The sequence below is a fragment of the Sander lucioperca genome, chromosome 22, assembly GCF_008315115.2.
Source record: "Sander lucioperca isolate FBNREF2018 chromosome 22, SLUC_FBN_1.2, whole genome shotgun sequence".
Taxonomy (NCBI): domain Eukaryota; kingdom Metazoa; phylum Chordata; class Actinopteri; order Perciformes; family Percidae; genus Sander; species Sander lucioperca.
The window spans coordinates 25037165-25056830 of NC_050194.1; positions in this window are offsets into that span (position 1 = coordinate 25037165).

Genomic DNA, 19666 nt, shown 5'->3' on the forward strand with positions numbered 1-19666 from the left:
TTTGATCATACAACTCTAACAGCCAAAACACACCAGGCGCAGAAGCGCCGCGAATAGCCGCAAAGCGTTTGCGATCGTTTCGGCGTCTCCTCTATTTCTTCGGCGATCCGCGGGCGAATGTGTCAAGCCAGGCAGGTAATCACATACAGGAAGGCCATAGTGCAGCCAGATGCTTTACAAAAATAAAACACATTCCAAAATAAAAACACACAGGTTTATGGTGATTTTGGCAAAATCGCAGCTATTCGCACCGCAGTGTGTTTTTGCTGTGAGGCAACAATAAATAATAAGTCATGCCTGCGAGTTGTAGCCATGAAAATCTGTTGGCTACCGTCATCCCACAAGGTGTGAATAAAGCTTAAGTCCTGCTAATGCTATGGTAGCTTGGTGTTCTGCTCTATTGTTTGACCGAACTGAGCTGTCAGCTGTCACGTAAACTATAAAGCAAATCTAAAAGTGTCCCGGCATCTGATTGGTGTTTGGATTGGCTGATGAGGAGACCCAGAACAACTCACAGGGTGCGCTGTTCACCACCAATTTCTCTCCAACGCACCTGGTACTCTTCTCTGAACTCTCTCTCTCTCTATTATACATACACATATAAAATATGAAATAGTAAAATGTGTGCACACAGACAGCTGCAAATTATTTTAAATGTGTTACAAGGTAATTGACTCTCACAGTATCCCAACAGATCAACGAAACCAGCCTCTGCAGACCGTAACCATCAGCAGAAATCATTTCATTATTCTGTTGGTGTGCTTTTATTTGCCTGGTGACGATATCAACAAGGTATTTGCTGTTCAGCTCTGCTCATGCCAAGAAATACATAACAATGAATAAAGACAGGGGAGAGAGAGGAAGCTCAAATGACTTTTAAAAGAATAAAAAGGTTGTATCAATTTCCCAATGAACACATCAAGTCAAATGGGCAGGCAGAGCTCACACTTAAAGCAGTTTCAGGTTCATATAAAAAGGGATATGTTTTTCCATGTCATGTCTCATTTGCTTGTCCAACAATCAAAATCAACCCAACTGGGCCAAATAATTGAATCCAGCCCTGAGTGTGTGAGTGAGAGAGAGAAAGCTGAATTGATTTATACACTGAAACATCTATAATCATCGAGTAGTCGCTATAAAGCTACAACAGAAGGCAAGGATTCAATTAAAATGCACCCTTACTAAATATTATTCCACGCAATAATGTGTCTGCGGCCTAACAAGAAACACAACCAAATAAGCTCTTTATAATGAGATGAACACTTACTTCTTGCCTGCAGCATTTCTGTGCTTTGTTCTAGTGGGAAAGATTTACTATTTGGGTGTTAGTTCAAAGTCATAGCAGTAAATTCTTCCTGTAGACAGGACAGGAAAAGCAAACTGTACCCTTGTTATGACTTGATTTTCCACTGCTATTGCCTTTATAGCTGCAGATTAATAAGAGAAGAACTGGAACACCCTCAAAGTGAGGTCCTGACTGTTCTGCACCTCACATCCCATAAAGCTAAAATAAGAAATAGAGATGATAAATTGGGTTTTTCAGAGGTAGGCCTCTGAGGGCATGTTGGACACTGGCGTCTAATGATAAGTCCTCTAATTGAAGCTCGTGGGAACAAGAGGTTGGAAGTTTAATCATTAGTTAAATGGTATATGGATCAAATCTGGATAACTGTAATCCTTTCATGGAACCACACTACCTGCATATCAGGTGAAGCATTAGGTCCTAAAGTAATAGAGCCAATGGTGTGTAAAGCTAAGCTTGTTGACCTTGATGCACTCACATCTACTGTATGTCTCAGACATTCAAGCCAAAGGATATCTCAGGCCCTTTTCAGACTCGGCATTGGCATTCATCTAGGGTCATCCGATCACAAGTGGACAGCTCTAAGTAGGCCTACACGATGCATTGAGGACACATTGAGATCCGATTGCTCAGACCACATTCGGAGGTGGTCTGGCCACTTTGAAGGACCGCCTGCTCAATGGACGTCCTCCGCATAAGCGCACAAATGTGATTGTTTCCTGCAATATGCTGCCTGGAGCCACTTTTCAAGCCCCTGGAGGGTTTTTACGCAATTCTCCTTCACATTCCCTTGCAAATTATACAGCGTTAGGCCGCATTGTCCATGACGTATGACCATTTCGAAAAGCCCATAGAGAGATGTATTTCGAGCGCATCAAACATCTTGGGAGATTTAGTTTGCCTGGAACACGCCAAGGAATAGATTCAGTCTGCATTGGTTTTACTTCTTCTTGTTTTAGTTTCTGGCAGACTAGGCACGAGAAGTGCACATCTGCCTCACGGCGGTTAAAAAACGCAATGGAAATAATGTAGGTGTTTATTTGCATATAGAGCGGGGAAGTGAGATCCGAAGTGAGATGCGATCACAAGTGGTTACCCAAGACGCATGTGGAGACGCATTCTATTGCCAGTTGTGAACGGGGCCTTACAGTTCTGACTCAAATTTAAATAACTTATGACCTTGAGTCTTTCAAGAATGCACAGATTATTTATATTTCTGTATGCTTTTAATGCAAAGACATTTCTAAAGGGTCGATCACCATGGGAACCGGCACTTTATTGTAAAGCTGCATTCATTCCCCAGCTCGGTTTCCCTTAGAATATATATATATATATATATATATATATATATATATATATATATATATATAAAAAAACGATTCAGTACATTAAATCAGTGGGCGTTCAGGACGAAAACCTGTGGACGCTAATGAGCACTTTGTCACAGTGTTAGCGTTGTAACATCCACACGTTTTAATGATTTAACGACGAGGTCTGACAGAAAGCAAAAGTGTGTATAAATGGATTACTAAACTGCGTTTGCCAAAGAGCTCAGTGAGCGGCTAACTTTCCTCATTAAAATCTTCACGGTCAGCTTTGAGGTGTTGTTTAAATACACACATTCATAACATGTCTGTTTTTATAAAGGTTAATAAGCACATTAAATTACGGGCACTTATTTGGAATATTGTGTAACATGAATAAATATTGTGCAAGCAAAGACTGGATAATGTGTTGGGAGTGATTGAGCGAATGTGGGAAAATATCATGGAAAATATTAGCAAATCGGAAAATGTTACAGGTAGTTGGAATACGGGAGATATTGTAACAATATAATGCATTCTGAGCTTGTGATGACAAATCTTCCAGAACAACATGAAATCTCAACCTTAACGCTCTCATTTACACACACACACACACACACGCACACACACACGCACACACGCACACACATGCACGTGGTGAGGATTGTTTCACTAATGAGTTGGTTTGGCTGCAGTTGAGTTATGGGCATGAGCGCATGGTGGGACCTCACCCCAGTGCAGCCTGGGAGAGTGTACTGAGTGCACCTAACGATACGGGCAGCCAAGGTCCTGTTTTAAATGATTTATCAGCCTGCAATTGTTGACTGATGTGACGGAGGTTTGTAGATGGGTGCCGTGACCTGACCACAACCAGTTTGCCGATAAATAGTCACATCCTCAAGAAATGTAAAATAAAAATTAGATTTATATATATATATATATATATATATATATGAATGGAATGCAGGGTTTCCCCCAGAAAAGAAGTTTAGTCCGGTGGCAAGTGTCTTTTTTCAACGAGGGCCCGGCTGATCGTCACAGACTGATGGGAGCGTTAATCTAGAGCCCAATAGTTTCCGTGATAACAGAATCATGGATGGAATCACAAAATTGAGAAATAAAAAAAAACATATAAGACAAATTCCATAGGGCTCTACATTAAGTCAGTGCTAAAAGCTAACTGAAGACAACATCTAATTTCCCGACCGAGCTGCCCCACTGTAACTGTACTTTAAAAAAAAATCTTAAAAATACATTAAAAAATAATTCCCGGTGGCTTAGGCCTGGTGGGGGGCAACTCAGGCCCGGTGAGCCACCAGGCTTAGAATACACTGGGGAAACCCTGGGATGCCACCTATTGTTAAGGTTTATTATTTTTGGCTCAGCTCTTTTCGCAAACATTTCTGTCTATAAACAGCTGTGCAGAGACCACTTTTCTTGTATGACCAGAAAATGAATTCATAAAGATGTCCATATTAAACACATAAAATGACGGAAAAAATATATCTCCAGTTGTGGGAAGTGTTCTGCTTTTACATCAGTTGAAGGTTTAGATGCTACAGGTTAACAAAATTTACCAAAGTTAACATTTTGGGGAGACAATTCTAGAGCTGCAAAGATTAATCGATTAGTTGTCAACTATTAAATTCATCACCAACTATTTTGATAATCGATTAATCATTTTGCGTCATTTTGTTATGAAAAAAGTCAAAACTCTCTGATTCCAGCTTGTTAAATGTGATTTTTTTTTTTTTTCTAAACTGAATATCTTTGAGTTGGGGACAAAACAAGACATTTGAGGACGTCATCTTGGGCTTTTGGGAAACCCTGATCAACATGTTTCACCATTTTCTGACATTTTAGAGACCAAACAACTAATCCATTAATCGAGGAAATAATCAATAGATTAATCGTCAACGAAAATAATCGTTAGTTGCAACCCATTTGCTTACGGTTCTGAAGTGAGTCTCAGTAGTTTCAGTAGATAAAAGTGCATCACCTTCTCATCTCAACACGTCTGAATGAATCAAAGGCCACAGTGGAGTCAGACGAAGAGAGACAGAGAGTGAACAAGTAGAGGTGGAGTAAGACGGGTAAGTGAGTAATTACCTGCAGCTGCTGCGCTTAGTTGGGGGAATATAAATCTGTAACCACATCAGAAATTATCCATAAAATTTACAGCTTAGGAAAACCACGTGTGTGGCTCTTTAACAATCCCTAACCTACAGAGCCGTCTTTTACGCTGCCCCGGAAAAGAGCCGGTGGGCAGTCAGACCATGTTAACTCCAACTACAGTACACAGTGACATATGTCGTTAAATTCTTCAACGGGAAGACAAACAACAGATCGTGTTACCAACCGCTAGCGCAACTCAAAGGCGCTCCAAAACAGGTAAATAAACTGATGGAAAAAGCAAAGCCCTGAGCAGCCAATCAATCACTTTAATGAGTGCGTGTGACTTAAAGGAGTTATGAGGACTGGGCAGAATATGGTCCTACAAAAAAAAAAACAGAAATATATAAATGTACGAATAAGCCAGAGGCTGTAAAAGAGAGAGCAAGAACTAACTTTCTCACCAGGACTGGAACCATTCACACATCTGAGATCAATTAATCTGTCTGACCATTCATTTACTTCTCAATGAACTCAAAAGTACTACTGAACTGTACATGAGAGGCTGTCTGTGTGTGTGTGTGTGTGTGTGTGTGTGTGTGTGTAAATATTTGGTTACACTTTACTTGAAGGTATCTACATAAGAGTGACATGACACTGTCATGAACATGTCATAAACATTATAAACAAGTCATAAATGTTGTCATTCGGTTAGGATTAGAGTTAAGGTTCATGTGTCATGACAGTGTCATGTCACTCTTATGTAGATACCTTCAAGTAAAGTGTTTCCCAAATATGTAGTTTCTTCTCTCCTCTGTACGGTGGCCGACAGGGGCAAACGCCCTGCAACTTAAGAAAACACACGCAAATAGACAAAACACAAGCAAATTAAGAAAACAACTTCATTAATTTGACAACACATGTGCAGCATTCAGCAAACGCACTGCAAATCTCACAACACAACCAAATACATAAACGCACTGCAAATATGAAACGATGCAAAAAGAAAAGCACACAAACCCAGAAAACAAATGCAACAAAAAAACGCTGCATCCAGATTACACAACAGAAGTTCTCCAGACCTCTAGAGGGAGCAGCTAGTGGAACAGCTGGATTTTCGACCGTTATTAACCGATATTAAATTCATATTATTCATATTATTATTAATAACATAATATATTATTAATATACAGTCTATGCTCCTGTCTCATTCCCTCCCGGCTGGTGCTGTCCCCGAGCTTCGACTTTTCAAAATAAAAGCTGGCGTCTGGTCCGCTATGTGTTTGTACTTTGGTGTGTTGGATGTTTGTGAACTAAACAGTACGGCAATCATGCTGATGAATACAATAACTTTTTCAGCAGATGTCTTACTTACAACACGTTGGAGTTAGCAAAGCAGTTTAGTGTTTATATGTGCAGGCGGGATTTATTCAGTTTGATAAATCCCACGGTAAATTGGCTGGTTTACTAACAGGGAGGGACTAGAAATCCTGTCTGTTTTTTGTATTTCAAGAGCGAATTGCTCCACAATATGAATACAGATTGATCACTTATTTTGTTGGTAACCGTTGTTGTATAATCACAATATTACACTTGAGGAGGCCTACACTTCAGTAATTTCGGACCTCGAAATTAAACCCTCTCATGTAGCTTAAACAAACGTCAAACGCTGATGCAGTTTTAAATGTTTTATCACCACGAGTTTACAGACGTCTCTGCTGATTATCAGCTGTGACCTGAGCCGAGACACACCCACCAAATCTCTCTCTCTCTCTCTCTCTCTAGTGCGTTTATCTATTTGGTTGTGTTGTGTGTATTTGCAGCGCGTTTGCTGAATGCTGCACATGTGTTGTCAAATTAATGAAGTTGTTTTCTTAATTTGCTTGTGTTTTGTCTATTTGCGTGTGTTTTCTTCAGTTGCAGGGCGTTTTCCCCTGTCGGCCACCGTACCTCTGACAGTAAACAGAATATCTTTGAGTTGTGGACAAAACAAGACATTTGAGGACGTCATCTTGGGCTTCAGGAAACACTGCCCCCCCCATTTGTTGATATTTTATAGACCAAACAACTAATCGATTAATCAAGAAAATAATCGACAGATTAATCGATAACGAAAATAATCCCAAATGAACTGACAATCTCATAATCACATAAAATATCTCTAATGTTGTGTTTTGTGCCATTACTTCAGCAAAGCATCTCCCACTCCCAGTCAGTTAACTTTAAAAATGTACAAAACTTTCTCCCCCGGACCCCCTCGAGGGTCTGACACCCACCACTGTCTTACAACATCCTGTGGGAAGTGGTGTCAAGCTATCTCCACCTGCGGCTGTTACCATCAATGTAGTCTATATCCACGACGTTCCACTTCTGGGATTGCTTGCTCCGGATGTCCCTCTTTTTGGCAGGATGTCCGTTACCTTTCTCTTTCTTTGTGTTGGCGTTCTAACCTCCGGTGGATTTGTGAGGCCTATGGTTAACTGCTCCTCAGATCTCTGCAGGGTAAATCCAGACAGCTAGCTAGACTATCTGTCCAATCTGGGTTTTCGGTTGCATGACTAAAACAACATTTGAATGTACACGTTCCACCAAAACAAGTTGGTTTAAAGAAATGCCAATAAACCAGAGCACGTTTTTCTCCCATCCCAGAATGCTGTGTCGACTAGCCAGTCTATCCTCTGCGGCGCAATGCAAGACTACCATCAATGAAACCGCTACATGACCTAACTCAGCAGTAGTAACTTGACTTGGGTTACAGTTCTCACACTCGGCTCAAAAGGGTGCTTGAAAAAATTGGCTAGAAAAATTGATTAGACATGGGCAATATATCGATATTATATCGATATCGTGATATGAGACTAGATATCGTCTCAGATTTTGGATATCGTAATATTGTAATATGACATAAGTTTTTTCCTTGTTTTAAAGGCTGCATTACAGTAAAGTGATGTCATTTTCTGAACTTACCAGACTATTCTAGCTGTTCTATTATTTGCCTTTACCCACTTAGTCATTATATCCACATTACTGATGATTATTTATAAAAAATCTCATTGTGTCAATATTTTGTGAAAGCACCAATAGTCAACACTACAATATTGTTGCGGTATCGATATCGAGGTATTTGGTCAAAAATTTCGTGGTATTTATTATATTTGATTTTCTCCATATCGCCCAGCCCCAGCTCTGATCAAAAACACCATTGCTACAATTTTATTTACACTAAAATGTATGACACTCTCTTTACCAAGCCAGCTTCATGGGGTTAGTGAAATGCATGGGAGAGTAGTACAATTGTGCTTGGATGTGTCCCCAGGATGATCCCAGTGAAAGCATTAAATGGCGTCACTGGACGGGAGGAGGTAATAAAGCTGTTTATTGTCACAGGTGGGGCAGAGTGTGTGATGCTGTCGAGGTTGTAGGCCCAGCTGGAGGCACCAGCAGTGTTCAGAATGAAGCACGATCCGGTCCATGCCTGAGGGCCTTCTCCATGATCAAGTGGACATGTTTACATGTGGCTACAGCACAGTGACTCCTGACTGACAAAAGCAAGGTCTCAAACGGAACTATTATTTTTCATGTTAAAAGTAGCGTATCGCTCGACTTTCTGACTGCAACATACAAATATATAGCTACTGTTTCCACTGCACTGTATACAAAAAAATGAAAGAGTTGAAGCACCAGGTCAGACACACTTGGCTACATTAGAGCATTAATGTGTCTGCTCTCAACTAAACAATGAATTAAATGTATAGTAAGGAGGGCGCCCGGATAGCTCTAGAGCTGGGCAATATATCGATATTATATCGATATTATATCGATATCGTGATATGAGACTAGATATCGTCTGAGATTTTGGATATCGTAATATTGTGACATAAGTCTTGTCTGTCCCTGGTTTTAAAGGCTGCATTACAGTAAAGTGATGTACTTTTCTGAACTTACCAGACTGTTGTAACTGTTCCATTATTTGCCTTTACCCACTTAGTCATTATATCCACATTACTGATGATTATTTATCAAAAATCTCATTGTGTAAATATTTAGTGAAAGCACCAATAGTCAACACTACAATATCGTTCCTGTATCGATATCGGGGTATTTGGCCAAAAATATCGTGATATTTGATTTTCTCCATATCGCCCAGCACTAGATAGCTCAGTTGGTATACATATACATCATATCATATACAGATGATTACACCTCAACGCAGTGGGCCCAGGTTCGACTCCGACCAGTGGCCCTTTGCTGCACGTCATTCCCCCCTCTCTCTCCCCTTTTACGTCTTATGCTGTCCTATCAAAATAAAGACTAAAAAAGTGTAGTAAGGTATGTGTAATAATGCAAAACTAATATCAGTTTTGCAAATATTTGGTCATAAACCAAAGTACTGGAAAAATTAAAATACTGACCTGATGATGGTGCTGGATGTGAAGTCAGAGGATCAAAGTTATTACAATTCATCCTCTTTGGACTATGCATGTCTGTACAAAAATTTAATTAGAACCCATCTAACAGTTCTGGAGAAATTTCCGTCTCGACCAAAGTGGTGGGCCGACATTGCTATCCCTAAAGTCATGCTGCTAGCATGGCTAAAAACCAGATCAATAGATTCACTGATACTGAAAATAATGATTAGTTTCAGCTCTTAAGACAGGACGCTGGGACCTGTCAAGAGTGACATAAAGAGGAAGTGACTGTAAAACGGCTTGTCTTTACTGTGCTGTGCTGGCCTGGCAGCTGCCCTGCTTTTCCCGTTTGTGGTTTGTCCCGGGTCAAGCCTGCCAGACCACCACACACTGGAGAGGGACTCAGCGACAGCGCTGCAGTGGTTTTTATCCACTGGGACAGTGGCTGCAACAGGCTAGTTTCCACTTCTCCGTCTCCTCCTTCCTACAGCTGAGCTTCTCGGCAAAGATCAGTTGTCCATGGCTCATAAATCTCGAGGCCTTTCAGCAAAGTCTTTATTACTACTCCCTCAAGGTATGCGTGTTCACACAGGCACAGTTTCTTGACATTTCCTTATCCTTTTGTCACTGGAATGACTCAACACCCACTTCAGCGGCTCCAGAGTGGATAGAGATATACTCCCTTTAATTCTGTTTCTAACTTGAGTTGGACTCTCAAGTGTCTGGGTTCACAGAGTTTCTTTTGCTTGTTATCCAGCTGCCTTAGAGCTGTTACACACCAACCTGACGGCCGACCGTCAGCAGAAAAGGCAGTCAGACTGATCAGTCGGGTCCCCGAGGTCCAAAACAATGCCTCAGAACACACTGAGGCGACGCAAATGAAGGCCGACGGCTCCTCAGACGGACGACGGCACGGAACACACCGAACAGACTCGAGTCACTGACCTCGCCAGACTGTCGGACGGCCGATAATCGGGTTGGTGTGTCAGGGCCCTAATGGGTCGAGTCCCGCAGTCGCTCTCGTCTTACTGTGCTTTCTTGTCAGATCCTCTCCGACACAAACCCTAATCCTGCTTTTGATGTGCTGCCGTTTCTTATGCCGGTTCCTCCTATTTGTCATCACTGTGTCCATCTGAGAGAGACAACAATCCGTTATAGTGGACATTATCTGCAATTCAACAATAACAGGAGTGCATGATGGGAATGAGCACAGAATCTGTCGACAACCAAAAAAAAAAAAAGGTACATGTTTTAAAAGGTGCTGACTAGATGAAAAAGTGAGTGGAAACCGTGGAAAAACACGTGGCTGGAAACACTTACAAGTCATTCTCCTCCACTGTTTCAATCTACAAATAAACTCCAGAGAATTTTCCAAAGCTGTGTAGAAGTGAACAAGAGAAAGGGAATGAGATTGGGGGGGAAGAAAATCTGACCTTTAATTTGTTGTTCTCATGCTATGTGCATTTACATCCGCCTGATGTACAACCTCCCCTGTGATGTGTGGTCGCGGCAGAGGGGCATGACTAATTCTAAGGACTGTGACAGCAAAGAGGACCACAAGGGACATGTGGGGACAGAAAAAAACAATAATTCAAAATGTCATCTCTGTTAGGAAAACCTTGCTTCCAGTCTGTGGTCAAACTGTTGCATAATATTGAAGACTGTCTGGAAATAGCGCAGGGTGAAGGGAGTTATCCAGTGCTGCGCTTTCTTCCTCTGCTAGCATTTAGCTCAAAGGCACCGTATCACATCTGAGAAGTGATGCAGATGCTAATGTTAACGGTAGCCTCATGGGAAATCGTCAGATGGGACTCAATTATCATTACTACCATAATTGGGCAATTATGCAGCCGTCATCAATAAATATACCACTTTTGAATGCCGTGATTATTTTAGAAAAATAAAATAAAATATGTTTAAAACTGTATTGTTACCTCCGTCATGGGATGGGATGGGTGTGTGGGTGGGTGGATGGATGGATGGATGGATGGATGGATGCCCAAGGGGAAATTCAAGGTCCCAGTAGCTTAAAGACATCATACACAACATACACATACATCATAAACAATAAAAAAAATCCACATGAATAATATGGACAATAAAAGAAAAGATACTAAATAAAAAATCCACATGAATGTACTAAGAGATGTATAAGCATGAGAGGCTTGCAGTGACAGGGCAGGGACTGACCCTGGGATTCAGTCTGCCTGGTAAGGTGCTCTATGAGAGTGGGTGTCATGGTGCTGCAAATAAGTCCAATAGTGGAAGGATAAAGTCTAGAGACCAGCATTAGATAATGGCAATATAAGGGACATTATATTATAGGATTGTTTGTCAGCAGGATTACAGAAAAACTACTGGCCCCATTTTCATGAAACTTGGTGGGAAGGTGTACAGTATGTAGCACAGGCCAAGGAAGAACCCATTCCATTTTGGAGCAGACCCAAATCACCGGACGGATACACAAATCATTTCACACTTGCGTTAACTCTGCAAGATAGGGCGTAGCCAGCCCGTTCTCATTCCCAGGGCGTCGTATACATATACATATTTTTGCAAATTCTGCACTCAATCCATTCGGCCTCTTTTTTTCTTATGTTAAACAGCCATTTTGTATGTAATTGTTTCTGTATGTATTGCTTATTTCATATCAATGTTCAATATGTTTGTTTATGTATGCACACACCACCAAGGCAAATTCCTTGTAAGTGTAACTTACTTGGCAGTAAACCCTTTTCGGATTCGGATTCTGAAATAAGAAGGACAAAGTCTACGTCGGGAGGAGGTCTGGGTGGTGGATGGGTCAAACACAGGACTTTCACCCAGGACTCTGCGGTTCTTGTCCAGTTGGGCTTCACTTTAGTTACGTTGCAATGTACTTATTTTAACCCCACCCACGATCTTTATCTAACCAAGTAGTTTTGTTTGAATTCACAACGTTAACCCTTGTGTTGTCCTCGGGTCAAATTTGACCCGTTTTCAAAGTTTTTTTTTTTTTTTTTATATATCAGAAATATGGGTTTCCTAACAACCAAACTGCCCCAAAATAACTTGGATGCATACATGTACGTTGTATGTAACCCATACAACATATACATCTATGCATCCATGTTCTTCGCAGGTAAGATTAATGATTACTTCCATTGAACTTTGGTGGTTTTATTTAATTTCATGGCATTTGAAAAAATATTTTTAAATGGTTTCAAAACAGCATCCTGACCAAACTTTGACATAAACCAGTCTGTGATTCACTCAACATCCTCTGATCTTAAAGTGGCCATATTATGCTCATTTTCAGGTTCATATTTGTATTTAGAGGTTATATCAGAATAGGTTTACATGGTTTAATTTTCAAAAAACACCATATTTATGTTGTACTGCACATTGCTGCAGCTCCTCTTTTCACCCTGTGTGTTGAGCTCTCTGTTTTAGCTACAGAGTGAGACATCTCACTTCTGTCCCATCTTTGTTGGGATTAGCTAGGTAAGGATCACATCAGCTAGTTAGCGGTTTCTCCAACTTCAGTAGTACCCGGAATGACAAGTTCATGGACGACGGTGAAGACAACACAAGGGTTAACCACATGTTCCTAGTGCGTACAGCCACCGTAGTGGAGCATCACAGTTTGAAGCCTCTCCTACCCAGTGCGTTGATAAGTGACGCCAATGACAAGGCATCAGTATGCGACGAGTTGGGATGAGAACGCGTTGGCATGGCCTTGGCAGAGGTCTGCGCTCTCCGAGTGCCTTTCTACTTTTGTCTTCTGATTCTATTTATGCACAAAGTTATGTTTGTGGGATGCAATCAAATCTATAGACTACAAACAACGTTACATTTATAGAAAATATCTGCAATGTCAATTGCAATATTGTATAGAAAAAGCTGCAATTAGATGATGATGTAGAATGTTCCTCATATCATTCAGCCATAATACCTGGTACAAATTTGAACTGACCGATCATTTCAGGAGTGAAACCTCAAACATCTTCCGTATGATTTCACAGGGACATTTCTATGAGATCTTTGTGCTTCACTCACATTAGTAAAAAAAAAAAAAAAAAAGGATTACAAAAAACGCTTCATTCAGCGCTCTGTAGCCAGATAGGACTTTGTCCCCACATGACATCAGGTCAGTCATTTCTGAAGTGGTGCTTAATGTACAATGAGCGTGTCCAGGCTCATTCTGTATGGTTTTAGAAGAAATGTAACACTTTGAGCCATGATGGACTCCAGGCGAGGAGTAGAGCTTTTTGTGGTGGGACATAATTGTTGGCATTAGTGTTTAGATGTAAAACTTTTGGACAAACCTTGGGAAAGAAGCATCAGAAATGTTCGCCTCAGTGCCTGTTTTCACAGTTTTCAGAGTTGAACACCTCGCAAAAGTAAGCAAAAGATTATTGTACAATGGGTCCGTAAGAAATGCATTTGTTGTTTTTCTTTGAGCAGCAGTTAGTGAATGAGCTTCAAGGTCTCGTTAAGCTCTCTGAACAATGCAGTTTTCCTGACTGTAAACTCTGGCTGTGTTGAAGACTATTTTTATATCTGCACAGAAAGTCAAATGAAGCCAAAGACTTTCTTGATGCAGATTGTGGATGAATTTGGGGCTAAATACGAAAGCTGCTGTCAAATCATTGAATTTCCACCTCATGCTAAGATCTGAACACTCGCCCTGCAGAATGCTGTCAATCTGATTGGAAACTCTGTAGCTGATGTTCGAAACGAACCCGCATAGACCGCAAGACAGCGCTTGAAGTCGATGATGATATTTTTAGTGCAGCTGGAATGAGATTGTTTAAACAAACATATTTCCGAGAGAGCCTGAGAGGTTGAATCATTTCGCCCAGCGCAGTCAAAGACACAAAGTTTGGCACATCAAAGACTCGATGTTTGATCACTGATCCCGTTTCTTGAACTTAAAAAGAAATGACATTAATTGTGCAAGAGAGGGAGCAGATATGTTACAAAAGAAACACTGAATCAGAACAGAGTCAGCAGTGAAGACACATCACACTGTAGTGGTAGCTCCTGCTCCCAAACGTAGCCCTCTTTGACAATATAGTATGAGCCGAGTAAACACTGGCCTGGTTTTATTGAGGTACCTAACAGGCTGTTTACGCTGCCTGTATAATAGCCAGTAAACAGCACAAATAGATGAAGGAAATTGTTTGTGTGTGACACCTTGATTTTATAGATCCAAACTCTAAGCATGGCACCATAAACACGGTTTATAAACCATTTAATCTCTGCTTAAAACCAAATAGGTTAATAGAGATGTTAATCTTTTATGAGCCTGTCTGATCAAATTAATGTCTTCAAGCAATAATAGCTGCATCATGATGCTTAGACTGCGCATTCTATGATAATTACAGTGTTTGAGCCAGGCTTGCTATCAGCAGATCTGCTTTATCTATCTGCTGATCTTTATTATAAGGGGGACAATTGGGAGCAGGGAGGTTGCAGTCAGGGACATTGTATGTTCATTGTTGCAATGGAGCAGTCTGCCTCCAACCCAGCGATTATCTTGTTTTATTTCGTCTTTTATCAGGAAGCAATATTGAAAATAAGGGAAATTAGAGATACATGAAGGAACAAGTGAGGATGGAAACCTGCAAAGTTCGCCAAATGGTCCGGTGTGGTTGAGAGCCAGTATAAAGTAGCCGTTTCCCCTGGAGGTGTTCGGCTAGATTAGCGTCACATCACAGCATCATGAGCCGTGACATAAGAATGTGTATGAAACACACACACACACACACACTTCTGAAAAAAACGTCAGACAGCGAAATTACTGGAACTTTAGAGATCCCCGGCCAGTGCAGCGAGCACGAAATTCCCTCCTGACCGATTTATCGCTTCTTTTGGTCTGTGTGTGTGTGTGTGTGTGTGTGTGTGTGTGTGTGTGTGTGTGTGTGTGTGTGTGTGTGTGTGTGTAGGCGCTTAGAGCATTACCATTTAAACCACAGCAATTTGGAATTTTCAGCCGTTTCCCATACAACCGAGTAACAAAAGGGGTAAACCTATATCTTCTGTAATCCAAAGGCCGAATAAAGAGAACCAAGATAAGCAGGGTGACAATTATATATCTGGCCCCAAGCATAACCAAATACAGAGAATGAGGATGGGATGCCACACCAGAGGTGAAAGAACTTTACAGGGTTTTCTCTAGGTCAGGGGTCGGCAACCTTTTTAACATGAAGTGCCATTTTAAAATGTTCAATTAAATTTTATTCATTGTATCAAACAATAACAAGAGTTATCTCAAGACACTTTACAGGTAGAGTAGGTCTAGACCACACTATAATTTACAGAGACCCAACAATTTCCCACGAGCAAGCAGTGGTGAGGAAAAACTTCCTTTAGGCAGAAACCTCAGACAGACCGTCACTTGTCAATCATTGTGCCATATCAGTATTAGGCCAGCCATCATCGCCAGCCTTCGAGCCGCATTCTGTGAAAAAGGCAACAAGTACTAACCAATCAAAAGCAGGTCTAGGAGTAGGACGGGTCTTCGGGGGATGTGGCTGGGGGAAAAGTCAAACTACGTGAATAAGAGACCGTGCTCCTGCCAATCAATGTCTGAGAAAGATGTCATGTGGCGTGCGGATGAGAGGACACTTCAACATTTCCCACAAAAGGCTCTTGAGCACTTGTTGGTGGTGTGCCATTGGTTAAGATAACTCTGGTTAGCTTAACCAATAATAATCTCTAGTTTATTGGCATGTCTTTAAACAAATCACAATTGTCTACGCTACGCACTGCACGGAGCCCCAGTGCTGCTGCAAAATAGCCTCAGGAAGGAACTTGTTTTGGTGGAACATGTGTACGTTTAAAAGTTGTTTTAGTCGTGCAACAGAAAACTCAGATTGGACAGATAGTCTAGCTATCTGTCTGGATTTACTCTGCAGAGATCTGAGGAGCAGTTAACCATAGTCCTCAGAAAACCACCGGAGTTTAGAACGCCAACACAAAGAAAGAGGAAGATAATGGACATCCGGGCGAAAAGAAGGACATACGGCGAAATTTTCAGCGGCAACGGAGCAATCCTGGAAGTGGAAGGTCGTGGAAATAGACTATTCGATCTGCTAACCAAATTGTCTCTGATCCAGCTCAGCTAAAAACACAACAGCGAATCTGTCAGCATGTTAGTGTGATGTACCATTTCAACTGATATAGCAGTTAAGATAACACACTCGACTGTTCTGCTGTTACAGCCGTGAACTAATCAGAGAGTTGCCTCGCTGCAAAATGAATAGGGGAAAAACAATGGATATTTGATGTTATTTTTGGCATAAAAAAAGATTTAGACTGACTGGCGGAGGTTCCCGTTGGCCTAGCGGCCTGCCAGGCTTTTGCAATTGTAAGGGAAACACTGCTTTATTTAAGTAAAGATATGGAAAGACGACCCTGTGCTCCATATCTTATTTAGGTAAATTGGTGCCCGTCTCTGCTGTCTATTATCCCTTAAATGCATAAAATGCTAATGCTTCTCTACCTGTTGAGACAACTCTCCAAGCTCCTTCACAAATTATGCAGTTGCTTCCCATCTTTGTGCACAGAGAGGGGACTCTGTATCCCGTGGACTGTGTAATGAACATGAAAAGGCAGGCCGGTCTGTACCAGGTGAAACCAAACCAGAGGCAGGGTGTGCAGTACAGTGTTCCTGTTGATCGGAGTCATTATCAGGCAGCTGGACTGCAGTGAACCGAACCCCAGCAGCTGTTAAACAGCCGACAAGCTTCCTACTGCAAAGCTGTTTGTTTGCTTGTTCTGCCTTTTTTAAAGGGAAGATGCACTCATACACAGCATTAGTCTGTATATATACAATCATTCCATGTCGACCACACAAACCTCCTAACGCAGGAATACACACTACATGCATGCAATCACTCGCACACATACACACACGCGGCACAGATGGCCAAAAGAGAGACACACGCAAACACAAACATGCTCACGCACACACACAGGAAACAAATGTGGGATAGGGACATGGCCGGATTTACCACCAGAGTTTCCTGAGTGGACGCCCAGGGGCCTAGCATGGCACTGGGCGAAATATATCTAAATATATTGAGAAAGTGTTGCTACTGACAGGTGTGGGTATAGATGGCAACTCAGGAGTCCCCTCATAATGTACATTTACATTTTAGTTCCTTAATACACCAAATTTAAGAAAAAGCTATGATTTATTGATTATTATGGCTGCTATTTTTTTTTTTTTTTTTTTTTTTACACAGGTTGATTTTTCTCTGTACAGCTTCAAAGTGCATCACCTATAATCCCTGTAACTACTGATTATTTTCATATGATATATTGCTTTATATTATATTTTCAGAATGCAAATAGTCACTTTTCTGCCTATTTCACCAGGATGCATCCATGAATTTGCTCTGTGCCGCTTTCTGGGAGAGACTGGGTTCATAGATCTGTGTTCAGACTCTGTTCAAGCAACATTTAAGCATGTTTCATGTATTTTTTGTCAGTGTTGTACCCCATAACATTGAAACTGAAAATGAGCGCTACCCCAGTTTACCTTTCCTGTGATGCAACTGATCCTGTCGGATCTTTTTTTTTTTCTTTTTTCTAGAAATAACTTCCTTTTTTCTTTTTGCCAGTGTCTGCATTTCACACCCTGAAATCTTTCTGGGCTCTTTAATTGTGTGCCTTGGCTTTGTATTTTTTGTGGATCATTTTTATTGGGAACAAATTATTTCTTTTTCCTGGAAACGAGGTGATTTGTTATGGGTCCACTTTTTGCTGAGCCCCCCGTTAACCCACCAACTGTGTGCACACGGCACACTTGAATGCACACGGACACAAACGGACACATGGACACGCACACACACATTTGTTCACTTTTAAAATATGCAGTCAGGTTCATAAACAAAAACTGGCGCTCTTTCACAGACACACTCTTAGACACCCAGAGGAATTTACTGTGAGGACCCCCGCCCCCACTGTGCTCCAACTAGAAAAATAAAACGATTGAGTCATTTCACATGCTTTGCCTTCTTAGTCTGCAGATTTTACAAAGGTGTCAAATAGCTTGCATTACTTTGTTTTCCTGCTGCAAGAGCCAATCATGCAGTCACAGCAAAACAGGGGCGGGATAAGTTTGATGACCGAATGACCCACAGAATCTCATCAAACTCGCAAACATATCTGGTGGTTAAAGGTCCCATGGCGTGACAATTTCACTTTGAGGTTTTTCAACATTATTATGAGTTCCCCCCCAACCTGCCTATGGTCCCCCAGTGGCTAGAAATGGCGATAGGTGTAAACCGAGCCCTGGGTATCCTGCTCTGCCTTTGAGAAAATGAAAGCTCAGATGGGCCAATCTATAATCTTCTCTTTATGAGGTCATAAGGGGAAAGGTTACCTCCCCTTTCTCTGCTTTGCCCGCCCAGAGAATTTGGCTCACCCATGAGAAAGAGAGAGACATCATGGCTTGAAAACAAGCGAAGCATGGCAGTTGGTCAAGGCCACACCCCCACCCTCCACCTTGCCCCCCCTCTCTCCTCCTCAATAGCATTTAAAGCTACAGACACAGAAATGGCACATCCTAAGGAAAGCTCATTGTGGGACTGGCTCTAGTGGCTGTAATTCTGGACCAAGGCTGAATTTCAGGAAAGAGACTTCAGATACAGTATTAGGGGACCACTAAGGTCTATATAAAGAGACTTCAGGTACAGTATTAGGGGACCACTAAGGTCTATATAAAAGAGACTTCAGATACAGTATTAGGGGACCACTAAGGTCTATATAAAAGAGACTTCAGATACAGTATTAGAGGATCACTAAGGCCTATATAAAAGAGACTTCAGATACAGTATTAGGGGACCACTAAGGTCTATATAAAAGAGACTTCAGATACAGTATTAGGGGACCACTAAGGTCTATATAAAAGAGACTTCAGATACAGTATTAGGGGACCACTAAGGTCTATATAAAAGAGACTTCAGATACAGTATTAGGGGACCACTAAGGCCTATATAAAAGATACTTCAGATACAGTATTAGGGGACCACTAAGGCCTATATAAAAGCATCCAAAAAGCAGCATGTCATGGGACCTTTAAAGCTGGTTGAATATGGTTGATTTTAGCTACACTCACACTGTGACTACAGGGGATTGTGATCCTGGTGATCTCTACAACTATCGCCCTGAAACTTGGATATTTATGTTTCCCCATATGTTAAACCTTAATGACACGTGATTACATTCAAAGGCATATGGTTACCAACGTGTACCAACCCTTCAGTTCCTGACAGTATATCTCTCAGAACTCCCGTCAGTTAACATGCTAAATGAGCTACGTCTGACAAGCTGAGTCAGTTTTTTTTCTCTACCAACAGCCCCACTAGCTGCAAAGATCTGAGAGTTGTTACTCTACTTTTAGCCGTGCTAGCCAATTTTGGCAATTGTGGTCAGTCCATCACTTTGGTCAAGACTAAAATATCTCAGCTGGATGGATTGCCATGAGGTTTTGTACAGCTATTTATGGTCCCCAGTGGATATGAATCCAAATGACATTGGTGATC